This window comes from Nicotiana tabacum, chromosome 16, assembly GCF_000715075.1.
Source record: "Nicotiana tabacum cultivar K326 chromosome 16, ASM71507v2, whole genome shotgun sequence".
Classification (NCBI taxonomy): domain Eukaryota; kingdom Viridiplantae; phylum Streptophyta; class Magnoliopsida; order Solanales; family Solanaceae; genus Nicotiana; species Nicotiana tabacum.
The window spans coordinates 26280151-26296707 of NC_134095.1; positions in this window are offsets into that span (position 1 = coordinate 26280151).

Consider the following 16557-nt stretch of genomic DNA (forward strand, 5'->3'; position numbering starts at 1 on the left):
CATAATTTTATTGTTTTTATTGTTGAATATTTTAGGATAATGCCACACATCTCATATTTTGTATTATCTTCTTGGAAAATACTTTATATAGTTGTATCTTACTAAGATTAAAGAAATATTTTGAGCACAAGTTATATGTTTTGTTCTACGAAGATTTTATCGAGAAAATACCCAAATAAACCAAAAACCCGAAAAAATCCGAGAAAAATCGAGATTGAAACCCGAGTTTTATTGATTTGATTTGGTCTTTAGATTTAATAACCCGGCACAATTGATTTGGTTTGATAATTGTAAAATTCGAACCAACCCGACCTATGTACACCCCTAACCTATGGAATGCTGAGACCGACGTATTTAGAATTTCAAAAAATATGTATGTGCGTAAAATAACAAAGAGGTGAATTTGGGATTTATATTTTGTATAGGTCAAAATATGCCCTAGAATATATAAGATAAGATAACACTAAAGGAAGAGTCATCGAGTCGCCATTAATCGACGCCGACCAGAAAGCAGCGAGATTCGTGGTCGAGATGTCAATAATGGCCGAGGTCAAGCACTTGTACTATTAGGGTTTGCTAGGAAAATGTCTCATATAAATAGAAAAATAGACAACGATGTAGGGCATGTGACATTCCATTGATAAGAACATACTTTTGATAAAAGATTCTCTCTCTTTTACAAAGATACAAACACTATTTTTTCATCCAGATTCTTGTTCATATTATTCCACACCTTTCCATCAGATTCGAGAGTAATTCGAATATTCTAGGATTTGTCTGTCACTCATCATTGTCAGGAGGAACAATCATCTAGTTCGTACTTTATTGGGTGAATCACTTCTCCTATTTACTTAAATGCTATTTATTGTTATTTATTGCTCATACTTTTTGGAATAATTAATGCATATTGTTGTCAATCTACCACCAGATTTGTCTAACATTAGTCACGTTTTCGGAACTCACATCTAGCAATATTATTATTAACTAAGTTTAACCCATTATTATATAAACTCGACTGTTTTAGCCAAAAGTTATATTTTTTGGTCAAACATATTTGACTTAGGTTCTTACAATGAACAAATTATACTTTTAAAATTATAATTATAGGTTAAGAATCATTATTATTATTATTATTATTATTATTATTATTTTATTGACTTTTACACTCTGTATTAAAAATATTTGGATCATTTAAACCCATTGATTATATATTACAATATCTTTCATCACCTGCTAATTGTATAGACAATCGATTTGATTATACAAAATTTAACAATAATGACAAAAGGAGAATATGGATTTCAATTGTAAGACTTGAGGATTTTAAAAATATAAACGAAAGAAAGAAAAAAAGTAATAATTAAAATACAAGAAGGGAGAGAAGTCATGCCTATTCCCATGGATGGACCTAATTCCAGAAGAAGAAATAAAAAACGATAAGACAGATATAAGATTTGAACCTTCACACTCAATAGAAAGAAAAACAATATAGATATGTGATTCCCACCTTTACCAGTAAACATGCATCTAATAATTATTGCATCAGAGGACTCTTTAAATTTTGTTACACACACATATTAAGAAAAATACAACTGTATTGGTCTAAATTTAGCGACTTGATAACGGTAGATGAACAGGATTGAGGATCGATTCGACCATGGCGTAATGGCGAGAATCCGTCTTTGAGAAGACTGTTGTCGAGGACGGGAAGCTGAGGTAAAGAAATAACGGTAGGATAGGTTCAGAAGTGGACACAAGGAATATTCCTTTGAATATTCCTTATATTTGTACTTTCTAGGATTTCTTAGAAATACCTCTTATAAATAGGAAGAGATATAGAACAAAAAGGGGATCTTCACTTTTTGATAATAACACATTGTAAAGGTTGACTAAGAAAAAATATACCAAAGTTGTCTTATTTACTGATTATTTTATTCAAGCATACATTGTTCAATCTTTGTTCACAAGACCCAAAGATTTCATATCCATCTTCACTTCTCATCTTTCCACATTGCTGACAGGAGAAAGGAACATCTCAATCATACAATAATTGGGTGGTAGATCCTTTCTTATTACATTTATTGTCATTATCTATATTTATTGCATGTTCATATTACCATATTCATTGATAATCATTGAATATTAAATCTGTTATTTAATACCTCCGGACACTGTTCATCTTGCAAATATCCTACAATATTTGATCTAGAGTTTATTAAATTTAACTAAGATTCACCCTTTACTTCATCATTAATTGGTTTAACACTTTTTGGTCAAACAATTTGGCGCCGTCTGCGGGGAAGTTTTAGTTAAAATTTTAGTTCCTTCTAGATCATAAAAAAGGACAACCATCTTTCCTCGTTTTCACAAACTAACAATGGCGGGAAAAGGAGACGCAAGACAGAAAGCAATAGCGGGTATCACTACCAACATTTTGAATACCATCAACGAGGATGACAGAGAAGACACTGAGAATGTGACGCCAAGCGCTACATCCAGGCGGAGTGATTCACCTCCCCCTCATGAAAGTGTAACCGCTTCATGCGAAAGAGGTATGCCTACACTCTTGTCTGCTCACAACTTTTGTGTTTTCCCTTCAGAAATAGTGTATGCACTAGCGAAGCTTGGCACAAAGGTGAAGTGGCCGCAAAAAATGAAGTCCGACCCAAGTACCCGAAAGTTGAACGTCCTCTGTGAATTTCACCAGGAGCGGGGTCACAAAACCGAAGACTGCATAGCCCTACAACAAGAGGTATCAAACATGCTGAACCAAGGGCACCTGAGGGAGCTGATGAAAGATCACGAACGAGCCGACTTGGGCCGCAGGCGTGAACAACACCAAGGCCCTCCAAAGCCACCCTCCCCCGCCCGCACCATCCAAATGATCATCAGCGGAGGCGACGAAGCAGCAATCAACCACATGAAGTTTACTACCACACACAAACTGAAGCGGTCGATCACCCACGAACGGTATGATGATCTCGAAGACAGTATCATCTTCGATAAGTCAGATACCTACGGTTTGACTTTCCTTCATTTCGATGCTCTTATCATTACTTTATGTATTTCGGATACTGATATAAAAAGAATAATGGTAGACGACGAAAGCGGCGCATGTATTATCCACCCTCGAGTTCTCACACAAATGAGACTCGAGTACAATATAGTACCACGTTGCATAACACTAACAGGTTTTAACAATGCAGTTGAGCGAACCTCAAGGGAGATAACGCTAATCGTTTTGGCCAGGGGGCGTCACCCTAGAAACAACGTTCCATGTCATGAACCAGGACACATGTTACAATGCCATCATAGGGCGACCATGGATACACGCCATGAGGGCCATCCCCTGAAGCCTGTATCAAGTAATCAAGTTCCCAACTCCATGGGGTATATTCAGTATCCGAGGCGAACAACGCACAGCCCAAGAATGCTATCGTATCGCTCAGGATTGCACATATACTCAACAGTTAAAGGGAACAGACTCAGAAGCGTAGCAATTACCAAAGTCGACATACAAAAAGACGTCATCAGGGACCCTGACATCATGGAAGCCGCAGGGTTAACGGTAGAGGACCTCGATCCCATCCAACTGGACAACAACGACAATAGCAAAAAGGCTTATATCGGCCATAAACTCTCAGAATCAGGTAAATTTCGTAAATTTTTAATTGACAACGTCGATTTGTTCGCCTTCTCCCATACAGATATGCCGAGTATACCAAAAGACGTTGCCACACACAAGTTGAACGTCGATCCACTCTACCCCCCAGTACAGCAAGTGAGAAGAAAATTCAACGCCGCAATCAACGAGGCCATCCGTGATGAGGTGGATAAGCTACTCGCTAACGGTTCCATCCGAGAATCAAAATATTGTTACACCCCGCAATATTACGTCGATATTACATCCTGCAGCATTATATTATGATGATGTTACGCTTTGCAGTACTACATTACGATGATGTTACGCTTCGCAATATTAAATTACGACGATATTGCACCCTATAGTATTGTACGTTGATTTTGTCGTAAAGTAATTGACATCAGTCCAAAGAAAAGATTATTTGGAGATTATGAGGATTATACTATTTCAAACAAGTGATGAGTAAATTTGTGAAGGTGAGAGGGAAAGAAAGTTAAAGAAAATGGATTTTCGTCCAAGTTTGGCATTTTGGGATAAAATTCGGGTCGAGCATTAATACCTGATATTTATGGACTAGTAACATACAAGCTACCATATGACCATGATAGTATGATGTATATGGTGTATTAAAAATGAGTAGAATTTTAAGTAATTTGAGATAATTCTTAATTATGCGGGTAATTGGTTAATTATCGGGTAACGGGATATTACCTAATTAAATTAACTGATTGTTGGATAAGATCAAAATCCCACGTGGCAGCAAGACACTACACCAGCTGCATGACTCTTAGTCATAATTCATGACTAAGAGCCATTTTTAAATAGGTGCCAACCTCATTTGTTACATACAATATATTTGCCTTCTAACATGTTCAATACAAAAATCAGATGTGAAGCTTTTCCAAGTAGTAACGTGACTTCTTATAAAGATTCCTACAAATGCTTACAAATTCCTACAAAGGAATACTACAATAGAACGCTAGAATTCCTACAAGTTTCAACAATTCCAAGGAAAACTATTTACACATTAGCAACGTGAGATTTTGTGATTCTAAGGGAGTACGGTGCAACCTTTTCCAAAAATATCACACAAATTTTTCCCTCCAGGTATGTTAAGGTTATCCCTTCTTTCTTTTTGGCATGATCCAAATAATACAAATGAAACGAGCAAAATACGCAACTTTCATAAATGACTCTATTCATAGAAATACTAGGAGTGTCTATATTCTTGATTCCCCATGTGTCTTATTATTATATCATTTGTTCATAGGTCTCAAAAAAATACGTATTTGATAAAGTTTATCTGAAAGGCATATGGATTTTTATGGCATTCTGAGAAAATCTTATTAACATATTTCTTATGCATTTCATGCATTTATACATGTACATTGACCCATGACCAGATGACGTTATATAAGCGTATATATGTATATTATATTTATATGAGATATGGGAAAAGGTTACGACATTATATTCGCACCACCACCTGATCAGCTGGTATACGTTGATGATTTTGCCCACAGTGGCCGAGATGATATGATGGGATGCCCTTAGAGGCCTGATGATGTTATGAAACATGTACCTATGCACGACATGACATTCTTACGCATATGCATGACACTACTTATAGGTTGAGTCATTTACTCTATATTTCTTCCATGTTTGTTATGTACTTATTTATGTGCCTTACATAATCTGTACATTATTCGTACTAACGCCCCTTTTGCCCGGGGACCTTGCGTTTCATGCCTCCAGGTCCCGATAGACAGGTCGAGAGCCCTCTAAGTAGGCTATCAGCTTAGCGGAAGATGTTGGTACTCTCCATTTGCTTCGAAATTGCTTGTTTGATTAGTATGATTTAGACGTGTCTTGTTTGGTATGGCGGGACTCTGTCCCGACCTTTATGAAAATTATTTATTCTTAGAGGCTTGTAGACAGATGTCATGTACGTAAAAGATTGTATGGCCTTGTCGGCCTATGTTCAGTATACGAGTGGTTATTTTGGTCTTATAGGCCCGTATGTCTATGTATAAGTTGTTATCACATGTTGTATTCTACTTATGTCACGGCAGCCTTCCGGCTCAGTTATCTATGATAGTATGACATGAAAAGATACGTTATGTTGGTACTCGGTTGAGTACGGTACCGGGTGCCGGTCTCGCCCTAGGTTCGGGGCATGACAAAAGTGGTATCAGAGTAGTTCTGTTCTAGGGAGTCTACAAGCCGTGTCTAGTAGAGTCTTGTTTATGGGTGTGTTGTGCACCACACTTATAAGTAGGAGGCTACAGGGCATTTAGGACTATCACTCTTTCTTCTTACTCTAGATCGTATGGTAGAGCTCACTTATAAGAGTTCAAATCTTGAACTTCTATTCATAATAAGACGATGCCTACATTCAAAAAGACGATCGATAAGAGATATAGCTGTGAAAGTGTTGAGTTAGAGGAACTCGATTTTGCATCTTGCTTATGATGAGTAAATGAGAGGACTTCAGCAGATCATGCGTGTACTAAAAGGTGTACGGTTCTTGATAAGAATCTTTTAGGAAAGAATACTTATCCACTCTTACGGTAAAAAAGAATAACGGAATCAAAAGTTAGACACGAGTTGCTACAAGTAAAAGAAGCAAGGTGAAGAAGGGTACGAGGTACCCAGTTAATAAAGATTATCCTTATTTACCATTCAGGAAGAGAGATATAAGCATTTTGAGTTACCTTCAACAGTAACAAAGGTATGTATAATTGGCCACCCCGATCTGAGTTATGCTCTATGGGAGCTAGCAAATATGGTTTAATAGAAGGACATAATATCACGATCTGGCTGAGTTTAGAGTGAGCCAAAATAGTGGATGAATTATTTGCGTTAGTTGACATTTCTGAAGGATATTGCAAATGTGCTAATAGATCTCCTTGTGAGACACCCAGATGATGCACACTAAAATAGTACAACTAGATATGAGTACTACAAAGATAGGAACTGGAAACCTTGAAGGGATAAATATTACCTTAGTATAGCTCCCGTCCCTAGTAGAGGGAGAATGTTAAGCAGCCCGAAGAGCCAGTAGATGGAGCAAGGGAAGGTAAAAAGCTAAAGAATGTCTTGTTAAAGTTTACAGGATAAAGTGATAAATAAAAATATTAGCAGGGAAGTATGAAGAGGGATAATGAAGCATTATGAGTGAGATGTGATACACTGATGGCAATTGTAGAGTGTTACAGAATCTATAGTCAAATGAAGAAAGAGACGGGAGGTGATCGGCCTTAAGACAACAAGAGAGTATAGGCCACACAGTCACATCCTCATTTCGAGAAATAAGTTCGTGACTCTAATGTGATTAACAGAAGCAAAAGTTAGACCCTAGAGTAATAGAAACCAGTATGAATTGGTGAACAAGATAAACTAAACATGAATTAGAGACTGAGTGATTTGATAATAGTCGGCATCATGAGAATTTCAGATTTTGTTCCGATGATAGTAGAATGGACAATAGAAGAAGATTCAGGAAAAATTCATAGAATGGTCATTCTGGAAGACGCTTCCCTAAAGCAAACAATGTGAGCAAAGTTAAGCTTAAGGGACTCTATGTACCAATTACATTAAGTGTCACCCTCGCGAGTAAGGAATTTTGTTATCCTGGTACGGAAGGATTATCACAAGGCGAGTAAGGGTCATCAACGATGTGAAAAGACACCAGAGATGAAAAGGTAAAACATCTATACGTAGATCATCATAGCACTAAATCTTAGTACTCCCCTAAAAGGGGGAATATGGGTGATGTGGCATTAAAATAGAATTAAGTTGTTCTAGTAACTATAGAATGGTAAAGGAAAAATGCGATAAAAATGAGAAAGGAATGAGATTGCACTTATCCAAATCCTACAGATATGCTATGATTCCAGAATGTTATGTAATCACGACGTCAGAAAAAGGAAGTAAGGGTTCCTGTACGGAAGGTTATTAATAAATAAGGAGCTAGAGCAAGAGGTAAGTTAGACAAAGGAAATAACCCAAGAGAGATTACGCGGAATATGGATATGAGAATGGGCCAACGAGTAGTTAGTAGTTGATTCAAGAAGATCCTAGTCATGACTAGACAAGAAGTTACAGACAAATCAGCAGATCATGCAAGATAAATGTAATAAACCCCAACATGGAGATTTCAGCCTCGTAGTATTTTCATTATAATACTTGAGATATATTCAAATAGGAGTCGGGGTAGTTAAAGGTACCGTATGAGTGTTACGGGGATAAAAGAAAGTGCCACTGGGAAGACAGTTAAAATATCAGTTCAGAAGAAACCCTACAAGCACAAGGACACGGAGGTAAGCAACTACGGATGATTATAGACAAGGAAGGACATCAAAAGGTCCGTAATAAGCTCACAGCTTTACGGGAGTCAAAGGTTCTCCCTAAGTACTACAACGAATAACTAGCTGAGGAAATAAGGAAGAAGGATTCAACCTAAGCACAACGACCTAAAAAGGAAATGGTCATGTAACAACAGTCTCACATCAATATTGTAAGCACTCCAAAGGAAAGTGGCACCTACCGTGGCTAATGAACAGAATGTAAAATTAAAGTAATATTCGAGATCATATGAGTTGCACGAAAACTCTGGCATGTGTGGTCACTAAGATAAGCTAAGTATGGACGCAACAAGGGGGCAGAAAGACTAGGAAAAGTAATAGCATACGTTGAAAGAAAGCTAAGATGGAATGGAAGAAATTATCTGATCAATGATCCAGAGTTGGTTACGTTATGAATGCACTTAAGGGTTCGGAGTTTTATACAAGCAGCATATACAACCGTAGAAGATTCTGGTATACATTAAAAGAAAGAATTGATCCTAGGACTTAGACGAAAGATTAAATTGTTAAAGAATTGTATCATGCATATTCCTTAGTGCCCATGAAAGGCTAAGCAGAATAACTAATACCATGAACCACAGATCGGGAGATAACTTAAGCCGACATAAAGTCCGATCGGAAAAAGGAGGAAACTAAAGAGTTACATCAACGAAGTAAATTAGGAATCCGATAATTGGACCCAAAAGTTATAGGAATCATGATTGAGAACATAGTAGAATCACTCTTAATATTAGAGGTGCAAGAGAGATAACACAACAACTATATTCTATGACGGCTCTACGATAAAGCCAGTTAGAAGAAGTACCAGCCTCATAAGAAGTCAGTATGGAGCTCTCACCGGATTGTATAGGCACCAGAGGTACAAGTATTATAATAGAGCTTCAAATGGTAGATGTGATTAATACCTATGTGAGAGGGAGGTTATGAAAGAAAGATAGAAGAATGTAAGGTGATATTTTAAATTAAGTAAGGTAAAGGTGAACAATGTACGAAATACTCAAGTATAGAAGGATGAGATTGGTCCATACTTCAGGTAAAATACTAGAAGCGCTAGGATTCAGTATCCATGGATGATAGCAATGTCATCAGTAGCATACCATCCAACCTATGATTTCTAAGTACCGAAAGGTCTAATTAGAGAGTAAAAGAAGAGTTAGAGACGATGCAATGTCTCGCTTGATGTTCCAGAAAAGCCTAAGGAACCGATCACAAGCTAAAGTATAATAGAATGAAAAGGTTTTAGAAAGACAAGAGTAAGGATAAGAAGAAGGCAAGGGAGAAGGTGACGAAAATGGATAAGTCCTCGGGATTAAGCCCGTGACAACAAAGGAGCTGATGGTTCCTCTAAGTTATAGAAAGCTCAATATAGCCTGAATGAACTCAAAAGAGTCTAAGACTAGTAGCACTTAGAAGATATAGAATGATGCCCTGGTAGCAGAATGAGGGTGTAATTGTAATAAATAAAGGATGACGTTTGGGCCTTCGCTTGAGTAATGATTTGAAGAAAAAAAAAGGGGAAGAGGATTTCATTATTTGTAAGGTACTAAAATACCAATATAAGGTGAGTCACATTGGGATGCTATAAAGTACGGTTATAGAAGTATAGTATCACTCCTAGGATCAATCTAATTATTCTTGATATCCCCGATGAGACGCGAGCCCTAGCGGCGGTATTACATAAAAGATCAAGTTATCAGTGGTAGATGATGAATCAACATTAAGATGAATCAACAATAGATGGATAAAAGTTCAACAGTATGAGATGAGATTAGACCATCAGTTTTACGGATAAGCAACGAGAGTAACGCGGAGTTGGTTGCAGACCTCAGTAACGATAAATCGAAGTAAGAATTATGGTATAGTATAACCTACGAAGATGTAGTAAAGTCATACAAATGGATAACCAGGTCTATGAAATAAGATATAGCCATATTCACAAGTTTTACAAATTACCGAGCGAAGAACTTTAGTACACCTATAGATGCCCAGAGAGGCATCCTATTAAGCCTTGTATATATTTACAAAGTATGGTCTAGATATTGGCTAAAAGCTGGAGGAAAAAGGAGAGGAGAGTCGTATAGGCACACTTACAAGGTCAGTATCGTAGAGGCTGCATGATAGAAGGTAGCAACGGTTACGAGATTGGAAGAAATGCGATCACAAGTCATGGCATGAGAAAGAGACCTAAAGGGGGGGGGGGATGCCCTGGCCTTTAGATTTATTCACAGAACAACTGCCTAAATGGCAAGGAGAGTATTAAGGTATTCACAAAAGCTATAAGTTATGAAAATGATAAGAGCATCAGTCAATAGTCGAGGACGAATGTTCCAAAGGGGGGAATGATGTTATGCCCCCACAATATTACATTGATATTACGTCCCGCAGTATTATATTACGATGATGTTATGCCTTGCAGTACTACATTACGATGATGCTACGCTTAGCAGTATTAAATTACGACGATGTTGCACCATGTAGTATTGTACGTTGAATTTGTCATAAGGTAATTGACATCAGTCCAAGGAAAAGATTATTTGGAGATTATAAGGATTATGCTATTTCAAATAAGTGATAAGTAAATTCGTGAAGGTGAGAGGGGAAGCAAGTCAAAGAAATGAATTTTCGTCCAAGTTTGGCATGTGGGAATAAAATTCGGGCGGAGCGTTAATACCCGATATTTATGGACGAGTACCATATGAACATGATAGTAGGATGTATAAAGTGTATTAAAAATAAATAGAATTTTCAATAATTTAAGACAATTCTTAATTATACGGTAATTGATTAATTACTGGGTAGCGAGATATTACCTAATTAAATTAACTGATTGTTGTATAAGATCAAAATCCCACGTGACAGCAAGCCACTACACCAACCGTATGACTCTTAGTCATAATTCATGACTAAGAGTCATTTTTAAATAGGTGGCAACCTCATTTGTTACATACAAGATATTTGCCTTCTAACATTTTCAATACAAAATGAGATTCCTACAAGACATTTCCCTTCTAGCTTTTTCAATACAAAAATTAGATGTGAAGCTTTTCCAAGTAGTAACGTGACTTCTTATAAAGATTCCTACAAATGCTTACAAATTCATACAAAGGAATACTACAAAAGAATGCTAGAATTCCTACAAGTTTCAACAATTCTAATAAAAATTATTTACACATTAGCAATGTGAGATTTTGTGATTCTAAAGGAGTACGGTGCAACCTTTTCTAAGAATATCGCACGGATTTTTCCCTACTCCAAGTATGTTAAGGCTATCCCTTCTTTCTTTTTGGCATGATCCAAATAATACAAATGAAACGAGCAAAATACGCAACTTTCATAAATGACTCTATTCATAAAAATACTAGGGGTGTCTATATTCTTGATTCCCCATGTGGACTATTATTATATCTTCTGTTCATGGGTCTCAGAAAAATACGTATTTGATAAAGTTTATCTGAAAGGCATATGGATTTTTATGGCATTCCGAGAAAATCTTATTAACGTATTTCTTATGCATTTCATGCATTTATACATGTACATTAACCCATGACCATATGGCGTTATATACGCATAAATGTATATTATATGTATATGGGATATGGGAAAAGGTTACGGCGTTATATATGCACCACCACTTGATCAGCTGGTATACGTTGATGATTTTGCCCACAGTGGCCGAGATGATATGATGGGATGCCCTCAGAGGCCTGATGATGTTATGAAACATGTACCTATGCACGACATGACATTCATACGCATATGCATGACACTATAATTATTTCATGATTTACAGAGTTATCCAGACTTACAGGTTGAGTCATTTACTCTATATTTCTTCCATGTTTGTTATGTACTTATTTATGCACCTTACATACTCGGTACATTATTCGTACTGACATCCCCTTTTCCTGGGAATACTGCGTTTCATGCCCGCAGGTCTCGATAGACAGGTCGAGAGCCCTCCAAGTAGGCTATCAGCTTAGCGGAAGATTTTGGTGCGCTCCATTTGCTTCGGAGTTACTTGTTTGGTTAGTATGATTTGGACATGTATTGTTTGGTATGGCGGGACAATGTCCCGACCTTTATGAAAATTATGTATTCTTAGAGGCTTGTAGACAAATATCATGTACGTAAAAGATTATATGGCCTTGTCGGCCTATGTTCAGTATACGAGTAGTTATTTTGATCTTATAGGCTCGTATGTCTTATGTATAAGTTAGTATCACATGTTGTATTCTACTTATCTCACGGCAACCTTCCGGCTTAGTTATCTATGATAGTATGACATAAAAAGATACATTATATTGGTACTCGGTTGAGTAAGGTACCAGGTGCCAGTCTCGCCCCAGGTTCGGGGTGTGACAAATACCCCCAATGGGTCCCCAATGTAGTCATGGTAAAAAACAAAAAAGAGAAGTGGCGGATATGCGTGGATTTCACGGACCTAAACAAGGCCTGCCCGAAAGACTCTTTTCCGTTGCCTCATATCGATCAGCTCATCGACGCAACAACAGGGCCGAATTGTTAAGCTTCTTAGACGCCTACTCAGGTTACAACCAAATCCTCACGGAGGAGGAGGACCAGGAAAAGACTACTTTCATCACCCGTCAGGGAACTTACTATTACAGAGTTATCCCATTCAGGTTGAAGAATGCGGGGAAACTTATCAAAGGTTGGTCACCAAGATGTTCAAGGATCAACTCGGCAAAACAATGGAAGTTTACATCGACGACATGTTGGTCAAATCAAAAAAGAAAGAAGATCACATCGACCACCTAAAAGAGGCCTTCGGTATACTAAGGCAGTACGACATGAAATTTAACCCCGAAAAATATGCCTTCGGTGTAACCTCGGGCAAGTTCCTCGGCTTCTTGGTGTCATAAAGAGGCATAGAGGTCAACCCCGATCAAATCAAAGCCATTGAAGGGATACCTGAAGTATTAACTAGCAAGAAACAGGTGCAAAAACTGACTTGTCGTATAGCCGCCCTGTCAAGGTTCATCTCACGGTCATCCGATAGGTGACCCAAATTCTTCAACGTGCTAAAAAAGACCACGGGATCCAGTGTAATTCAGAATGCATCGATGCCTTAAGAGAACTTAAGGCATACCTTTCCTCGCCCCCGCTACTCGCCAAAGCAGAACCTGGCGAGCACCTCCTAATATATTTGGCCGTATCAGAAGTCGCGGTAAGCGCAGTGTTGGTCCGCGAAAACAAAGGTCGCAATCTCCAATTTATTACATTAGCAAAACCCTGGTCGACGCTGAAACGAGGTACCCCACCTCAAAAAATTGGCCTTGGCATTGGTTATAGCTTCACGAAAGCTTAGACCCTATTTTCAATGCCATCCCCTATCGGTGGTGATGACCTTCCCCCTGCGGAGCATCCTACATAAACCCGAATTGTTGGGAAGACTGCCCAAGTGGGCCATAGAATTGAATGAGCACAATATAATATATCAGCCGTGAACAACGATAAAATTGCAGGTACTCGCCGACTTCGTTGTCGATTTTAGTGCCAAAATAATGCCCGAGGTCGAGCTGGAAACTTCTCGTACCTCTTTCGGGTTACCTGACCTATGGGTCCTATACACCGATGGCGCATCCAACGAGTCAGGATATGGACTAGGACTCATACTGGAGGTCCCAACAGGCAAAGTTATCCGCCAATCCATACGGTGTCCCCATATGACTAACAATGAGACCGAGTATGAGGCCGTAATTGCATGACTTAAGCTAGCCCTCAAATGCAGAGCACAACGAGTCGTCCTCAAATGCGACTCACAACTCATTGTCAACCAAGTCACAGGGACTTTCCAAATCAAAGAGCAGAGGCTACAAAAGCACCAGGCAGAAATTCATAAACTGCTTCCAATATTCGACAAATTCATAAACTGCTTCCAATATTCGACAAATGTCGACTCGACCCGATACCTCGAGCACAAAACATCGAGGTACATGGCCTCGCCAAGTTAGCAGCGGCCACCAAGAACATTACAAAAGAAATGATCACCCTCCTCCACTCATCAATAGACCAACTTGAGGTACACTCTGTAAATTTGACTTGGGACTGGCGCAACCGCATTATAACATACTTGTAGGAAGGAGTACTCCTATTAGACAAAAAGGAATCCAAAAAGCTTCGATGTAGGCGGCGAGATACAACATCATCAACCACGACCTGTACAAAAGAACATTTGGAGGCCCCTTGGCGAAATGTCTAAGGCTGAACCAAACGAGGCGCATCCTCGAGAAAGTACACGAGGGCCACTACGGTGCCCATACCGGCAACTGAGCCCTCGTCAGATGCCTCATTCGGGAAGGTTGCTATTGGACCACAATGAAGAAGGAAGCCGCCGACTACGTAAAGAAGTGTGAGCAATGTCAGAAATAAGCCCCTATGATACCCAAACAGGCGAGCTCCTCCACTCGGTTACATCGCTATGGCCATTTATCAAATGGGGAATGGACATTGTCGGACCCCTCCCAGCAGGGCGAGGTAATATATGATTTTTTTTAGTTTTAACTGACTATTTTTCCAAGTGGGTGGAAGCAGGTGCGTGCTCCCAAATACGCGAACAGGAAGTTTTGACATTCATATGGAGAAACATCATATGTTGTTTCGGCATCCCCAAAGAAATCAACTGTGACAACGGACCACAATTCACCGGAAAAAAACTGCCAAATTCTTCGAAAAATGGCACATTAAGCGAATACTCTCCACGCCATATCACCCTGCCGGAAAGGGCCAGGCCAAACTCCAACAAAACAATACTGAATATCTTGAAGAAAAAGCTTCAGGATGCGAAGGGACTATGGCCAGAGTTACTACTAGAAGTACTGTGGGCATACTGCACCATGCCAAAAACAAGCACGGAGAAACGCCATACTCATTAGTCTACGGGACTGACGCCATGATACCGGTCGAGGTCAGAGAACCCAGGTTGAGATACTTCAATGAAAGTGGACCAAACAATGATAAGAACAGGAAACAAGACCTTGACGAAGCAGAGGAGTGAAGAGACATGGCTTACATAAAAATGGTAGCCCAAAAACAACAAGCAGAACGATATTACAACAAAAAAGCCAAAATACGACCACTCAAAGTCGAATACTATGTACTCAAGGCCAAAACACAGGCAAGCAAAGATTCAAGAGAAGGAAAACTAGGAATCAATTGGGACGGGCCATACAAAATCACGGCAGCAACAAACAAAGGATCATTCCAACAAGAAACAATGGAGGGAAAGCTACTACAAAACAATTGAAACGTCGCCCACCTCAAATACTTCAACTTCTAGAAATAGACGCCCATCAAGTCGTACTCTTTTTCCCTCACCCGGGTTTTGTTCCAATTGGGTGTTCTCGGGGAGGTTTTTAATGAGGTGACGCAAGGGGACGTCTCGACGCAGGCCAACGATGAAGGGACTAGGATCCCGTTTGGATGGGCTTGTTGTAAGTGACTTTTAAGCCAAAAATCATAAGTTAGGAATTCTAGCTTTTGGCTTTTGGCTTATTTTTGTCATTTTAGCTTAAAAACAAAGTTTAAAGCACTTTTTTTACTTTATCCAAGCACTAAAATGGCTTAAAAGATATTTTGGCTTAAAAGTACTTAAAATAAGCCAATCCAAACATGCTCTAGGTACACAGGAACTTCTCCAGTATATGTACGAAACAAACAGAAACATGTAATATTCTCCAATGAATGAAATAAAGCAACATCTTTACTCTCCACCAAGTCTTTTTACACCTTACATTCAACCTTGCTCGAATTACTTTACATTCGACCTCGCTCTAATTACTTTATATTCGACCTCGCTTGAATTACTTTACATTCGACCTTGCTTGAATTTTTTGACATTCGACTCGCTCGAATTACTTTACATTCGACCTCGCTCGAATTACTTCATATTCGACCTCGCTCGAAATACCTTACATTCGACTCTGCTCGAACACTACATGCAAACAGCCGAAAAGTCAGAGACTTCACCGCATAGCAAATAAAAAAGAGAGAACAAAAATCCGGAAATACATATCAAAAGGCAATCATTCCATTTCAATTGTCAAACTACAATTTTTTACAGAGGGGTTTGAGAACGCCCTCACAATAATAGCAAAACAAAATAAAAACTAAGTACAAATAGCTTCACGCCGCATCATCCTCATTGGAGTACTCATCATCATACCAAGGATCAGAAGCAAGACTATCCGCATCATCGTCATATTCATCCCCACCAGGCATACCAGGGGCATAACCATATGCTTCACGGGCTGCACGTGCCTTAATACAGACTTCCTCAAGTTCTACTTCGAAAACTTTCTTGGCGGCTTTCAAAGACTTATACACATCAAGTTGAGCCTCGGTGTGAACCTACATCTCGTACAACTCCCGTGGCACACTGGGATCAGCAGAAGTATGAGACGTAGATGGCTGTGACTACCGTCGTACCTCCTCGGCCTTCAAGACAATGACCTGCTCGTTCAACCCAGACAACTCCGCCTCCAAACCCTAGATCCATTCCTCTAACCTCGCCACCTTAAGCGACGATGT